The sequence below is a fragment of the Spinacia oleracea genome, chromosome 4 (assembly GCF_020520425.1).
Source record: "Spinacia oleracea cultivar Varoflay chromosome 4, BTI_SOV_V1, whole genome shotgun sequence".
Classification (NCBI taxonomy): Eukaryota; Viridiplantae; Streptophyta; class Magnoliopsida; order Caryophyllales; family Amaranthaceae; genus Spinacia; species Spinacia oleracea.
In genome coordinates, this window is record NC_079490.1 from 189038945 (window position 1) to 189052256 (window position 13312).

At 36.8% G+C, this 13312-nt stretch overlaps 1 long non-coding RNA gene across 1 annotated transcript; it reads left to right on the forward strand.

The window, feature by feature from the left end:
• Positions 1-8826: 8826 nt before the first annotated feature.
• LOC130472446 (uncharacterized) lies at positions 8827-12189 on the forward strand. The gene is made up of 2 exons (XR_008932715.1): positions 8827-9542; positions 11964-12189. It is a non-coding gene; the product is annotated as an uncharacterized lncRNA (long non-coding RNA).
• Positions 12190-13312: the final 1123 nt, after the last annotated feature.

Genomic DNA, 13312 nt, shown 5'->3' on the forward strand with positions numbered 1-13312 from the left:
CCTGAATTATGACCCCATAACTTGGTGCTCGGGAATGATTTTGACCGGATTCTTTATTAAAAGTTGCCCATTTTTTCACCCACTATTAGGCCGTGCATTCAGAAATTCGAAACTGAGAGTTTCAATTTTCCCTAAAATGGGTGCCTTTAAACGAAAGCCCTGAATTATGACCCCATAACTTGGTGCTCGGGAATGATTTTAACCGGATTCTTTTTTAAAAGTTGCCTATTTTTTCACCCACTATTAGGCCGTGCATTCAGAAATTCGAAACCGAGAGTTTCAATTTTTTCTGAAATGGGTTCCCTAAAACGAAAGCCCTAAATTATGACCCCATAATTTGGTGCTCGGCAATGATTTTGATCGGATTCTTTTTTAAAAGTTGCCTATTTTTTCACCCACTATTAGGACGTGCATTCAGAAATTCGAAACTGAGAGTTTCAATTTTCCCTAAAATGGGTGCCTTAAAACTAAAGCCCTGAATTATGACCCCATAACTTGGTGCTCGGGAATGATTTTGACCGGATTCTTTATTAAAAGTTGCCTATTTTTTCACCCACTATTAGGCCGTGTATTCAGAAATTCGAGAATTAGAGTTTCAATTTTCCCTAAAATGGGTGCCTTTAAACGAAAGCCCTGAATTATGACCCCATAACTTGGTGCTCGGGAATGATTTTGACCGGATTCTTTTTTAAAAGTTGCCTATTTTTTCACCCACTATTAGGCCGTGCATTCAGAAATTCGAAACTGAGAGTTTCAATTTTCCCTAAAATGGATGCCCTGAAAAGAAAGCCCTTAATTATGACCCCATAACTTCGTGCTCGGGAATGATTTTGACCGGATTCTTTTTTAAAAGTTGCCTATTTTTTCACCCACTATTAGGCCGTGCATTCAGAAATTCGAAACTGAGAGTTTCAATTTTCCCTAAAATGGATGCCCTTAAAAGAAAGCCCTTAATTATGACCTCATAACTTGGTGCTCGGGAATTTCTTTGACCGGATTCTTTTTTAAAAGTTGCCTATTTTTTCACCCACTATTAGGCCGTGCATTCAGAAATTCGAAATTGAGAGTTTCAATTTTTCCTAAAATGGGTGACCTGAAACGAAAGCCCTGAATTATGACCCCATAACTTGGTGCTCGGGAATGAGTTTGACCGGATTCTTTTTTAAAAGTTGCCTATTTTTTCACCCACTATTAGACGTGCATTCAGAAATTCGAAACTGAGAGTTTCAATTTTCCCTAAAATGGGTGCCCTGAAACGAAAGCCTTGAATTATGACCCCATAACTTGGTGCTCGGGAATGATTTTGACCGGATTCTTTTTTTAAAGTTGCCTATTTTTTCACCCACTATTAGGCCGTGCAATCAGAAATTCGAAACTAAGAGTTTCAATTTTCCCTAAAATGGATGCCCTGAAACGAAAGCCCTAAATTATGACCCCATAACTTGGTGCTCGGGAATTATTTTGACCGGATTCTTTTTTACAAGTTACCTATTTTTTCACCCACTATTAGGCAGCGTATTCAGAAATTCGAGACCGAGAGTTTCAATTTTTCCTGAAATGGGTGCCCTAAAACGAAGCCCTGAATTATGACCCCATAACTTGGTGCTCGGAAATTATTTTGACCGGATTCTTTTTTAAAATTTGCCTATTTTTTCACCCACTATTAGGACGTGCATTCAGAAATTCGAGAATTAGAGTTTCAATTTTCCCTAAAATGGGTGCCCTAAAACGAAAGCCCTGAATGATGACCCCATAACTTGGTGCTCGGGAATGATCTTAACCGGATTGTTTTTTAAAAGTTGCCTATTTTTTCACCCAATATTACGCCGTGCATTCAGAAATTCGAGAATTAGAATTTCAATTTTCCCTAAAATGGGTGCCCTAAAACGAAAGCCCTGAATGATGACCCCATAACTTGGTGCTCGGGAATGATTTTTACCGGATTCTTTTTTAAAAGTTTTCATTTTTTTCACCCACTATTATGTCGTGCATTCAAAAATTCGAAACTTAGAGTTTCAATTTTCCCTAAAATGGTTGCCCTAAAACGAAAGCCCTAAATTATGACCCCATAACTTGGTGCTCGGCAATGATTTTGATCGGATTCTTTTTTAAAAGTTGCCTATTTTTTCACCCACTATTAGGACGTGCATTCAGAAATTCTAAACTGAGAGTTTCAATTTTCCCTAAAATGGGTGCCCTAAAACGAAAGCCCTGAAATATGACCCCATAAGTTGGTGCTCGGGAATGATATTAACATGATTCTTTTTTAAAAGTTGCATATTTTTTCACCCACTATTAGGACATGCATTCAGTAATTCGAGAATTAGAGTTTCAATTTTTTCTGAAATGGGTGCCTTGAAACGAAAGCCCTTAATTATGACCCCATAAGTTAGTGCTCGAGAATGATATTAACCGGATTGTTTTTTAAAAGTTGCCTATTTTTTCACCCAATATTAAGCCGTGCATTTAGAAATTCGAGAATTAGAATTTCAATTTTCCCTAAAATGGATGCCCAAAAACGAAAGCCCTGAATGATGACCCCATAACTTGGTGCTCGGGAATGATTTTGACCGGATTCTTTTTTAAAAGTATTCAATTTTTTCACCCACTATTATGTCGTGCATTCAAAAATTCGAAACTTAGAGTTTCAATTTTCCCTAAAATGGTTGCCCTAAAACGAAAGCCCTGAGTTATGACCCCATAACTTGGTGCTCGGGAATGATCTTAACCGGATTCTTTTTTAAAAGTTGCATTTTTTCACCGAATATTAGGCCGTGCATTCAGAAATTCGAAACTGAGAGTTTCAATTTTCCCTAAAATGGGTGCCCTAAAACGAAAGCCCTGAATTATGACCCCATAACATATTGCTCGGGAATGATTTTAACCGGATTCTTTTTTAAAAGTTGCTTATTTTTTCACCCACTATTAGGTCGTGCATTCAGAAATTCGAGAATTAGAGTTTCAATTTTTTCTGAAATGGGAGCCCTAAAACGAAATCCCTGAATTATGACCCCATAACTTGGTGCTCGGAAATGATTTTGACCGGATTCTTTGTTAAAAGTTGCCTATTTTTTCACCCACTATTAGGCCGTGCATTCAGAAATTCAAAATTGAGAGTTTCAATTTTCCCTAAAATGAAAGCCCTGAATTATGCCCCCATAACTTGGTGCTCGGGAATGATTTTGATCGAATTCTTTTTTAAAAGTTGCCTATTTTTTCACCCACTATTAGGACGTGCATTCAGAAATTCGAAACTGAGAGTTTCAATTTTACCTAAAATGGGTGCCCTAAAACGAAAGCCCTAAATTGTGACCCCATAACTTGGTGCTCGGAAATGATTTTGACCGGATTCTTTTTTAAAAGTTGCCTATTTTTTCACCCACTATTAGGCCGTGCATTCAGAAATTCTAGAATTAGAGTTTCAATTTTTTCGGAAATGGGTGCCCTGAAACGAAAGCTCTGAATTATGACCCCATAACTTGGTGCTTGGGAATGCTTTTGACTGGATTCTTTTTTAAAAGTTGCCTATTTTTTCACCCACTATTAGTTTGTGCATTCAGAAATTCAAAACTGAGAGTTTTAATTTTCCCTAAAATGGGTGCCCCTAAAACGAAAGCCTTGAATTATGACCCCATAACTTGGTACTCGGGAATGATTTTAACCGGATTCTTTTTTAAAGGTTGCCTATTTTTTCACCCACTATTAGGCCGTGCATTCAGAATTTCGAGAATTAGAGTTTCAATTTTTCCTGAAATGGGTGCCCTGAAACGAAAACCTTGAATTATGACCCCATAACTTGGTGCTCGGAAATGATTTTGACCGGATTCTTTTTAAAAAGTTGCCTATTTTTTCACCCACTATTAGGCTATGCATTCAGAAATTCAAAACTGAGAGTTTCAATTTTCCCTAAAATGGATGCCCTTAAACGAAAGCCCTTAATTATGACCCCATAACTTGGTACTCGGGAATGATTTTAACCGGATTCTTTTTCAAAAGTTGCCTATTATTTCACCCACTATTAGGCTGTGCATTCAGAAATTCGAAACATAGAGTTTCAATTTTCCCTAAAATGGGTGCCCTAAAACGAAAGCCCTGAATTATGACCCCATAACTTGGTGCTCGGGAATGATATTAACCGGATTCCTTTTTAAAAGTACCCTATTTTTTCACCCACCATTAGGCCGTGCATTCAGAAATTCGAGAATTAGAGTTTAAATTTTTCCTAAAATGGGTGCCATAAAACGAAAGCCCTGAAATATGACCCCATAAGTTAGTGCTCGAGAATGATATTAACCGGATTCTTTTTTAAAAGTTGCCTTTTTTTTCACCCAATATTACGCCGTGCATTCGGAAATTCGAGAATTAGAGTTTCAATTTTCGGTTTTTTCATGAAATGCCCCTGAGGTTTGCAATAATGCACCAAATACCCCTGCGCGTTTCAAAATTCATAGAATACCCCTATTTTTTCCCTACTGTTCACCAAATACCCCTATTATGATTTTCCGTTAGTCCTCCGTTAAGTCATGTTTATAATTCATTAAATACACCTACATATAAAGTTTTTGCATAGTATACACCTATTTATAAAGTTTTTTGCACCAAATACACGAACTTCTTTTAAACAGCAGAATTTGAATCCAACGGCTAGATTTATTACAATATAGCCGTTATGTTCTTGCTGCTTATAAGTAACGCTAGTGTTCACTTGCCTTGCTGCATGTTTAGCCCTCCATTTCCTAAATAGCCATGAGTTCTAATAAAAGTCGAATCCTCTTCCACCCCAAATTTATCATACGTAAAAGTTCCTAATAAAAACTGCTTTTTTAGAGAGTCTTGATTCATTTCTTACATCATTTGACATATTGCACAACTCTCCCAAAACCAAGCATTGGCCAGCATTCTCCGTCATGGATTGACTGTTAACGCTAACGACATGATTAATAGAATGGTACAATTTCAATCCTTTGATACACTTCCAGACATCCATTACAAGTGGTCTAGTACTTGGATCAAAGGCCAAGCATTTGAGCAAAACTTCGTGTACTGATGAATAATCACTAGCCAGTGACAGCTCCAACATAACGTTTACAGTCTCAGGAGGGAACTTATTTCGTTTCTTTTATCAACATTCATCCAACTAACAACACTCATATCCATAAAAGTTGAACCAATTCTAATCCTACCAGTAGTAGTACCCAATCCATCCTCCGTCGAAACTGCACCATCCAGTCCTTCCAAGCAGCATAAAGCTCCTCGGACCATATTCGTGGCCAAATCCAAGACCTTGAAAAAATAAGCCCAGTATGTGGAATTTGAAATCCATATTGAAATGCTGGTATTTGAAATTCATTCATTGCTTACTTTTTTTTCTCTCTCCTCCACACAAACCAACCCTTTCCTTTCTCTTTCTTGGCTGCCATTGGAGCTCGATTCACTCTTTCATCTCAACCAAAATCAATTATCAATCCTCAAATTTCATTTTCTCTCTCCTCCGACCACTGGTCACTGACTCACCGCCCCAACTGCCTTCACGAACACCACCTTCGTAAGTCGTAACCATCGCCTCAACCCTCACAAGCGACGACCACCTCTGTACTCCGTATCTACTCCATAGATGCAAAGAATCTGATCGAATCCACCTCAGTTTAATTGAGCAAAATGATTATGGGTTTCTAATTTACTTGAAATTGAATAGAGGGGAATGGTAATCCATTTGACAGAAACAATTATGCTTGCTTAGATCAAGAGGATGGATTGCCAATTGACACGAGGAGAGAGAAAGACATAAGTTGCTAGAATGTCCGTACCCGAGTACGCGTGGAATTGCAGAGTCGCCGTCGTAGGATTGTAAGCAAAGTGGACATTCCGGTGGTTCTATTGCCGGTGACGAGGTTGAAGAACAGGGGAGAGGAGAGAGAAAGAGGATAAGTTGGGGTTTTTTTTTTTGAAATTTCTGTCACATTTGTTGCTTAAATCGCACCAAATAAGAATTAAGGGCAAATTGGTAAAACACAACTAACGGCAAGCTAACGTCCGTTAAATCCAGGTGCATTTAATGAACAGTACAGAATTATAGGGGTATTTTATGAATTTTGAAACGCGCAGGGGTATTTGGTGCATTATTGCAAACCTCAGGGGCATTTCATGAAAAAACCGTTCAATTTTCCCTAAAATGGGTGCCCTAAAACGAAAGCACTGAATGATGACCCCATAATTTGGTGCTCGGGAATGATCTTAACCGGAATCTTTTTTAAAAGTTGCCTATTTTTTCACCCACTATTAGATCGTGCATTCAGAATTTCGAAACTTATAGTTTCAATTTTCCCTAAAATGGGTGCCCTAAAACGAAAGCCCTGAATTATGACCCCATACGTTAGTGCTCGAGAATGATATTAACCGGATTCTTTTTTAAAAGTTGCCTATTTTTTCACCCACTATTAGGCCGTGCATTCAGAATTTCGAGAATTAGAGTTTCAATTTTTCCTGAAATGGGTGCCCTGAAACGAAAACCTTGAATTATGACCCCATAACTTGGTGCTCGGAAATGATTTTGACCGGATTCTTTTTTAAAAGTTTTCAATTTTTTCACCCACTATTATGCCGTGCATTCAGAAATTCGAAACTTAGAGTTTCAATTTTCCCAAAAATGGGTGCCCTAAAACGAAAGCCTTGAGTTATGACCCCTTAACTTGGTGCTCGGGAATGATCTTAACCGGATTCTTTTTTAAAAGTTGCCTATTTTTTCACCCACTATTAGGCTGTGCATTCAGAATTTCGAAACTTAGAGCTTCAATTTTCCCTAAAATGGGTGCCCTGAAACGAAAGCCCTGAAATATGACCCCATAAGTTGGTGCTCGGGAATGATATTAACCTGATTCTTTTTTAAAAGTTGCATATTTTTTCACCCACTATTAGGCAGTGCATTCAGAAATTCGAAACTTAGAGTTTCAATTTTCCCTAAAATGGGTGCCCTAAAACGAAAGCCCTGAATTATGACCCCATAACTTGGTCCTCGGGAATGATTTTTATCGGATTTTTTTTTGAAAGTTGCCTATTTTTTCACCCACTATTAGGCCGTGCATTCAGAAGTTCGAAACTAGAATTTTATTTTTCCTCAAAATATCTAAAGACCGCAATTATGACCCCATAACTTGGTTCTCGGAAATGTTTTTTACCGGATTCTTTTTTAAAATATGCTTATTTTTCACCCACTATAAGGCAGTGCATTCAGAGTTTAGAAATTTAGAGTTTCATTTTCCCCTAAAATGGACGCCCTAAATCGAAATCCCGTAATTCTCACCCCATAACTTTGTTCTCGGAAATGATTTTTCAAAAATTCCTCTTCAAAAGGTGCTTATTTTTTCACCCTAGTTCATTCAGAAAATTCAAAATTTAGATTTTCCTTTTCCCCTTAAATGGAAGTTCTATATCGAAACCCCCTAATTATAATTCCATAACTTGGTGCTCGAGAATGATTTTTTGAAAAAACTCCTATTTAAAAATTGCTTATTTTTTCGAAAAAATTTCATAAATAATCCGAACTTTCACACATCTTCTAAAAATAATCTCGACTTTGAATTATTTTAGAATAATCCAAACTTTTTTTCTTATCATTACTAATCATTTTTGGGTCTATTGTACATATGAAAATTGATAGTTTGGATTATTTTAAGAAGATATATCCGAAAGTTGAGATTATTACAAAATAATCCAAAGATGAGTGAAAGGTGGGATTATTTATGTCAAATTTTCCTATTTTTCTACCTCTATTAGTCAGTGCATTCTGAAATTCGAAATGTAGGGTTTGGTTTTTTCTCCCTCTAAATGAAGACTTAATTCGAAATCTCTTAATTATGATCCCATAACTTTTTTCCCGAGAATGTTTTTGACAAATTTCTTTTTAAAAGTTGTTTATTTTTTCACCCTCCATTAGGCAGTGCATTTAGAAATTTGAAATTTAGAGTTTTTTCCCCCCTAAAATGGAGGCCTTAAATTGAAATCCCGTAATTGATTCAACTTAAACCACATTCGAATTGAAATATATTGCGACAATTGACTCAACTTGATCCATACTCGAACCATGGCTCATTTTTTATTTGTTCTTTAGTGTTATTATCCTAATGACCTAATCCCTTAATTAACATACGTTCTAAATGCAGAAAATAATTTCTTTGTGTAAAATGGGAAAATACTTAACTACCCTTTTATATCTTATTAAAAATATTATAATAAACAAAAACCAGTCATCATCAACTAGCTTCCGGTTCTTAGTAAAAAAAGAAAAAAGATAATGAAAGCGTTGAATAGTTTTTTCCTACCATGAACCATTAATAACTCTTCCCCAACTTTTTTTTGCTTGATACAGATCCCAACCATGAATAGTTTTTTGCTTGATACATAGTTTCCATGTGTTTAATACTCCGTACTTCGTAAAGAAGATTTTTAAGTTGAAAATAAAATTAAACCTTAAGTTTTCATTATATAATAGATGCAGATTTTTATTTTTCTTTTGATCTTTGATATGAGCATATTTGTCTACAACGAATTGTTTGCATAAATTGTCTGGTTTTGCACAATCAAGATGTTGATCTTTCTGAATTTTCTGATTATGGGCTTGTGGCTATGAATCTGCGATCAACATGAAGCAGATTTTATGTAGGATTAATTATCCGGTTTTGCAATAATTGCAATCCTGTAGTTTTACTTCCTTTTTGTTTTTTATAAAAAAATCATTTTCAGGATATTTTAGTCATTTCTAATTCTGTATGAAGAAATTAATTTATGCATTTAGCAATACCATTAATTAAGTCTATTTGTGGTGTTTGGTGTTTTTGGGGATTCAAAAATAAATAAAACGCAAACCCCCAAACCAAACCAAACCAAAAAGTGCGGACATACTCTGTTCCTCAAAAACAGACCTCTTCTCTTTACTTCTCAACATTCAATTCCAGGCTCCTTTCTCTATCTTCAGCAATTTCCCCAATCTCTTCAAAGAATTCTCAAACCCTAGATTTCGACGTTGAACCTCACTTATCGTGTTCGATGCCGGTAGCCGCCTCAAAGTTGCTGTTCTTATTAGCTTAATCTCATGATGAAGCCTTCCTTAGCTTTTCCTTCTCCTCTTATCCAGAAGTTCATTGGAATCGCAGCACCGACTCCTTCCCTCGCTTTTCCGGTAAGTAGACGTCATTAGATCTGTGATTTTGTATTTTTTAAAATGAAATTTCTTGTTATTAAAACGGTTTTTGATTTTGCTTTTTTTATATGGATCGAAACTCGGATTCGAGTCGCTCGTTTCTCCGAGGAATTGACGTAAACAGACCAGCCGGCGGTGACGAAGAGGACGCCGGAGTTTCATCCCCGAACAGCACCGTCTCGTGGATTAAGCGATGACGAAGACGGTGAAGTCGAAAGAGCTTCGTTTCGTGGATGACGAAGACGGCGGTGAAAACAAAGGAAGAAACTCCGGTTAACAAAAGACCAATCCGCCATCCTCCGCCATAGCTTCGAAGCTCGCTAATCTACTGAGCTTTTACCAATCGGTACCCTCTCTCTTTCCCTTTCCTTCTCTAATTCGATGAACTTTCTTCAAACCTTTGTTTATATTTTTGTTCTAATTCGTAGATCCGTCATTTTTCTGGAATTAGGGTTTAGTTTTGTTGTAGATTCATGTATTTTCTTTTCGTTTTATTATTTTTCGCCTTTATTTTTTTTGTTTGTTCTTCCGTGATTGGCGGCTTTTAGATTTTAAGGTTTCGGATCGAGAGATAAATGAAAAGTACTGATGCCTAATCCCAAAATATTTTTTGGTTATTTCTTCAAAGTGTATGTTAAATTTTAATTAGGTTAACAGATTTGTTAGAGAATATCTTACAACTAATTTTTGGGCGGCAGATAATCACTATTTCGTAAGTAATTTGGCGTGGTGTTTATGTGTGTTGTGAAAACTTTGTGTTATCAACAGGAACCCCGTATGCGCCAATGAAACATCCCACCTTGCCCTGTTTCATATCAACTCGTGTATGCTGTTGTTTTGGCATTTTCGCCCCTTGTAATGAGTTAAAAAAAAGATAAACCGTAGATTAGTGATGTAATTTTAGAATTTGTTAATTGGTATGATATGCTAAATGCTGTATGCTTCTGTCATTTGTCCTGGTAACATCTTGTCTAGATTTCTGATGAAGGTTGAATGTGAATACTTATATATTGCCTTGTATTTTCGAAGCAATTGTTCTTTGTTTGTTAGATTAGTATTGTTCGTGTACTCTCTCTCAATATGGTTATAGTTCCAGTGTTATTGGACCTGCGTTGTTGGATTTTGGGAATTGAGCTTTGAGCCAATAGTTGTGTGTATCAAAATGGAATTTGGTATGTAATTTGCTGAAGTCATCAAGTCTATATTTAAAGAAGACAAAAAACCAAAGGTACAGTCGCTAGGCCGGAGATTCTATTGGACTTTATAAATCAGAAGATGAGGAGATAGTGGGTCATAGCTCATAAGTTACTGATTTGTTATGTTCTGATATGAATTGGCATGCCCTGCATTTTTTGAAGTGACTGTTATTTTGGATTATTTTTTAAATTTTATTTGTTGCTACTTTTTTGAATGATTTTTCATTTCTCCCCTCAATGTTATGGATCGATCTTAACTTAGAAAATTAAAGATGCTTTCGAACTTGTTAGATCTTTCTTCCATGCTTTGTGTTGTGGAAAATGATAGTTCATGTCCTGCTATATTTTGTAGTTGTCGACGGGTTGCCTTCAGCCCTTTAATTTGATGATGTTGACTTAGGCCACTTAGCTGTCTGAACATCAATTTTAAATGGAAAACATTTTCATGTCACATCTTATTTCCTTTTCCAAATTCGAAACTCTTATTTAATTGACACAAGGATCAAACTTATTTCCTGTCGCATCTGGATCAAAGTCAGCTTAAACGCCTTATTTTTCCTCCGGGATGTATATCAAAGGTGAGATGTGATGGCTTGTTTTTGGTGAGAAAATATGCTTGCCATTCAACATCCTTTAAGTAATGTTGTCTTCTTAACTACAATAAAAAAATCCCTTTAGCTACATCAAGTGACAAAACATAGGAATATAGTAGCTCTTGGTTCCTAATATAGTCACTAAGAATGATTTGTTGTCTCATCTTTTTTAACTTATTTTCCTTGCCTCTTTTAAGATAATAATTTCAGTATGAGAAAATGGATATGCCTATGTCAAGTAGCTGAGAGGAAAATGGATTGAAAATATGTATTGGATTAAAAACGAGCCTATAGAGGGACAACAACGCGTCAAATATAGACCCCCTAGAATTTTAAGATCCAAGTCCCTATAAAACCACAAAATTCATTAATAAATTTAATGTAGAATGATGTTTAAGCTGTCAAAATAAAACATGCATTAATACCAGAAACAATTGGAATTCATTTGTACTGCTTTATACATATCCAAATATGCTTGGGATGACTGGTTTCTTGTATTCATTTTTCTTGGAAGTATTATGAAATAGCTGATTTCGCTTTATCCCTCTCTAAATAAATGGTTTTGGTTGTATATTGAGTTACTACCAATTCCATCAAGCATTACAATGTTATTGTACTTTGTTTCCAGCTTATGGTGGAGTAATGGTCCTTTTCTCCCTAAATGTTAGGGAAACAGTATTAGTATCTGTCCCATCCCTATTTATACATTGCTACATAGTCAATGAAGAAAACTTATGTAAATTAGTCTTATAAACACTAAATTAGTCTATCTGTGACATCATTAGGAATGCGTTTCCAGCTATCTTTATTTTTTAATGTATCCGTTCTACGGTTTTAGCTTGCCTGTCCATTAAAAATATGTGTTGACCAGCTAAAATAATAATTTCAGTATGAGATAATACATGCAGTAGGTTTTTTTTTCTTCGAGATAATGTCAATAGATATTGATCAATTTTCCATTCCTTTTTTCTTCCCCAGGGAATGATGGCGTAACAATTGATAGATGGAGTTTTTGATTTCAAGAGCACATCTGTATCACTTGGAAATGCTCACTTCATGATTTTGTCATTGAAATGTATTTTTTTTAATGATCTTGATATCACGAGCACATTTCCATCACATGGAATCAGCTCACTTTTTGATATTCATCATGTAACACTTGTAGTTTAAAGTTTGGGGAATGATAGTGGGATTGGCCTGGCCATATCTGTTCAAGAAAAAACATATGATAACACAATGACAGCTTTATGGCCTACATAAATTTTGGATGATGGTGGGATTGGCCCGCGATACGGCTACAGTCCCAACTTGACATTAAAAGTGTGGCCTACATAAATTTTGGGATGACGGTAGGATTGGCCCGCGATACGGCTACAGTCCTAACTTGACCATAAAATTGTGGCCTACATAAATTTGGGATGACGGTAGGATTGGCCCGCGATACGGCTACAGTCCTAACTTGACCATAAAATTGTGGCCTAGATAAATTTTGGGATGACGGTAGGATTGGCCCGCGATACGGCTACAGTCCTAACTTGACCATAAATTGTTGGCACAGTCCAAAATCGGGGAATGATGGAGAGATTGGCCCGCGATACGGCTACAGTTTCCTCCTGACCTTGTATTTGGGCTGTGGTGCGTGTTGATGTTGGGAGCGGCGTTTATTTTTGTGACTTTACGGTTACGGTTACGGTTACGGTTATGGGTTTACGGGTTTTACGGGTTTATGGTTTAGGGGTATAGGGTTCTAGGGGTATAGGGTTCTAGGGTTCTAGGGGTTCTAGGGGTTTAGGGTTTAGGGTTTAGGGTTTAGGGTTTCGGGTTTCGGGTTTCGGGGTTTCGGGGTTTAGGGGTTTAGGGTTTAGGGTTTAGGGTTTAGGGTTTAGGGTTTAGGGTTTAGGGTTTAGGGTTTAGGGTTTAGGGTTTAGGGTTTAGGGTTTAGGGTTTAGGGTTTAGGGTTTAGGGTTTAGGGTTTAGGGTTTAGGGTTTAGGGTTTAGGGTTTAGGGGTTAGGGGTTAGGGGTTTAGGGGTTTAGGGGTTTAGGGGTTTAGGGTTTTAGGGTTTTAGGGTTTAGGGTTAGGGTTTAGGGTTTAGGGTTTAGGGTTTAGGGTTTAGGGTTTAGGGTTTAGGGTTTAGGGTTCAGGGTTTAGGGTTCAGGGTTCAGGGTTCAGGGTTCAGGGTTCAGGGTTTAGGGTTAGGGTTTAGGGTTAGGGTTTAGGGTTTAGGGTTTAGGGTTTAGGGTTTAGGGTTTAGTGGTTTAGGGTTTAGGGTTAGGGTTTAGGGTTTAGGGTTTAGGGTTTAGGGTTTAGGGTTTAGGGTTTAGGGTT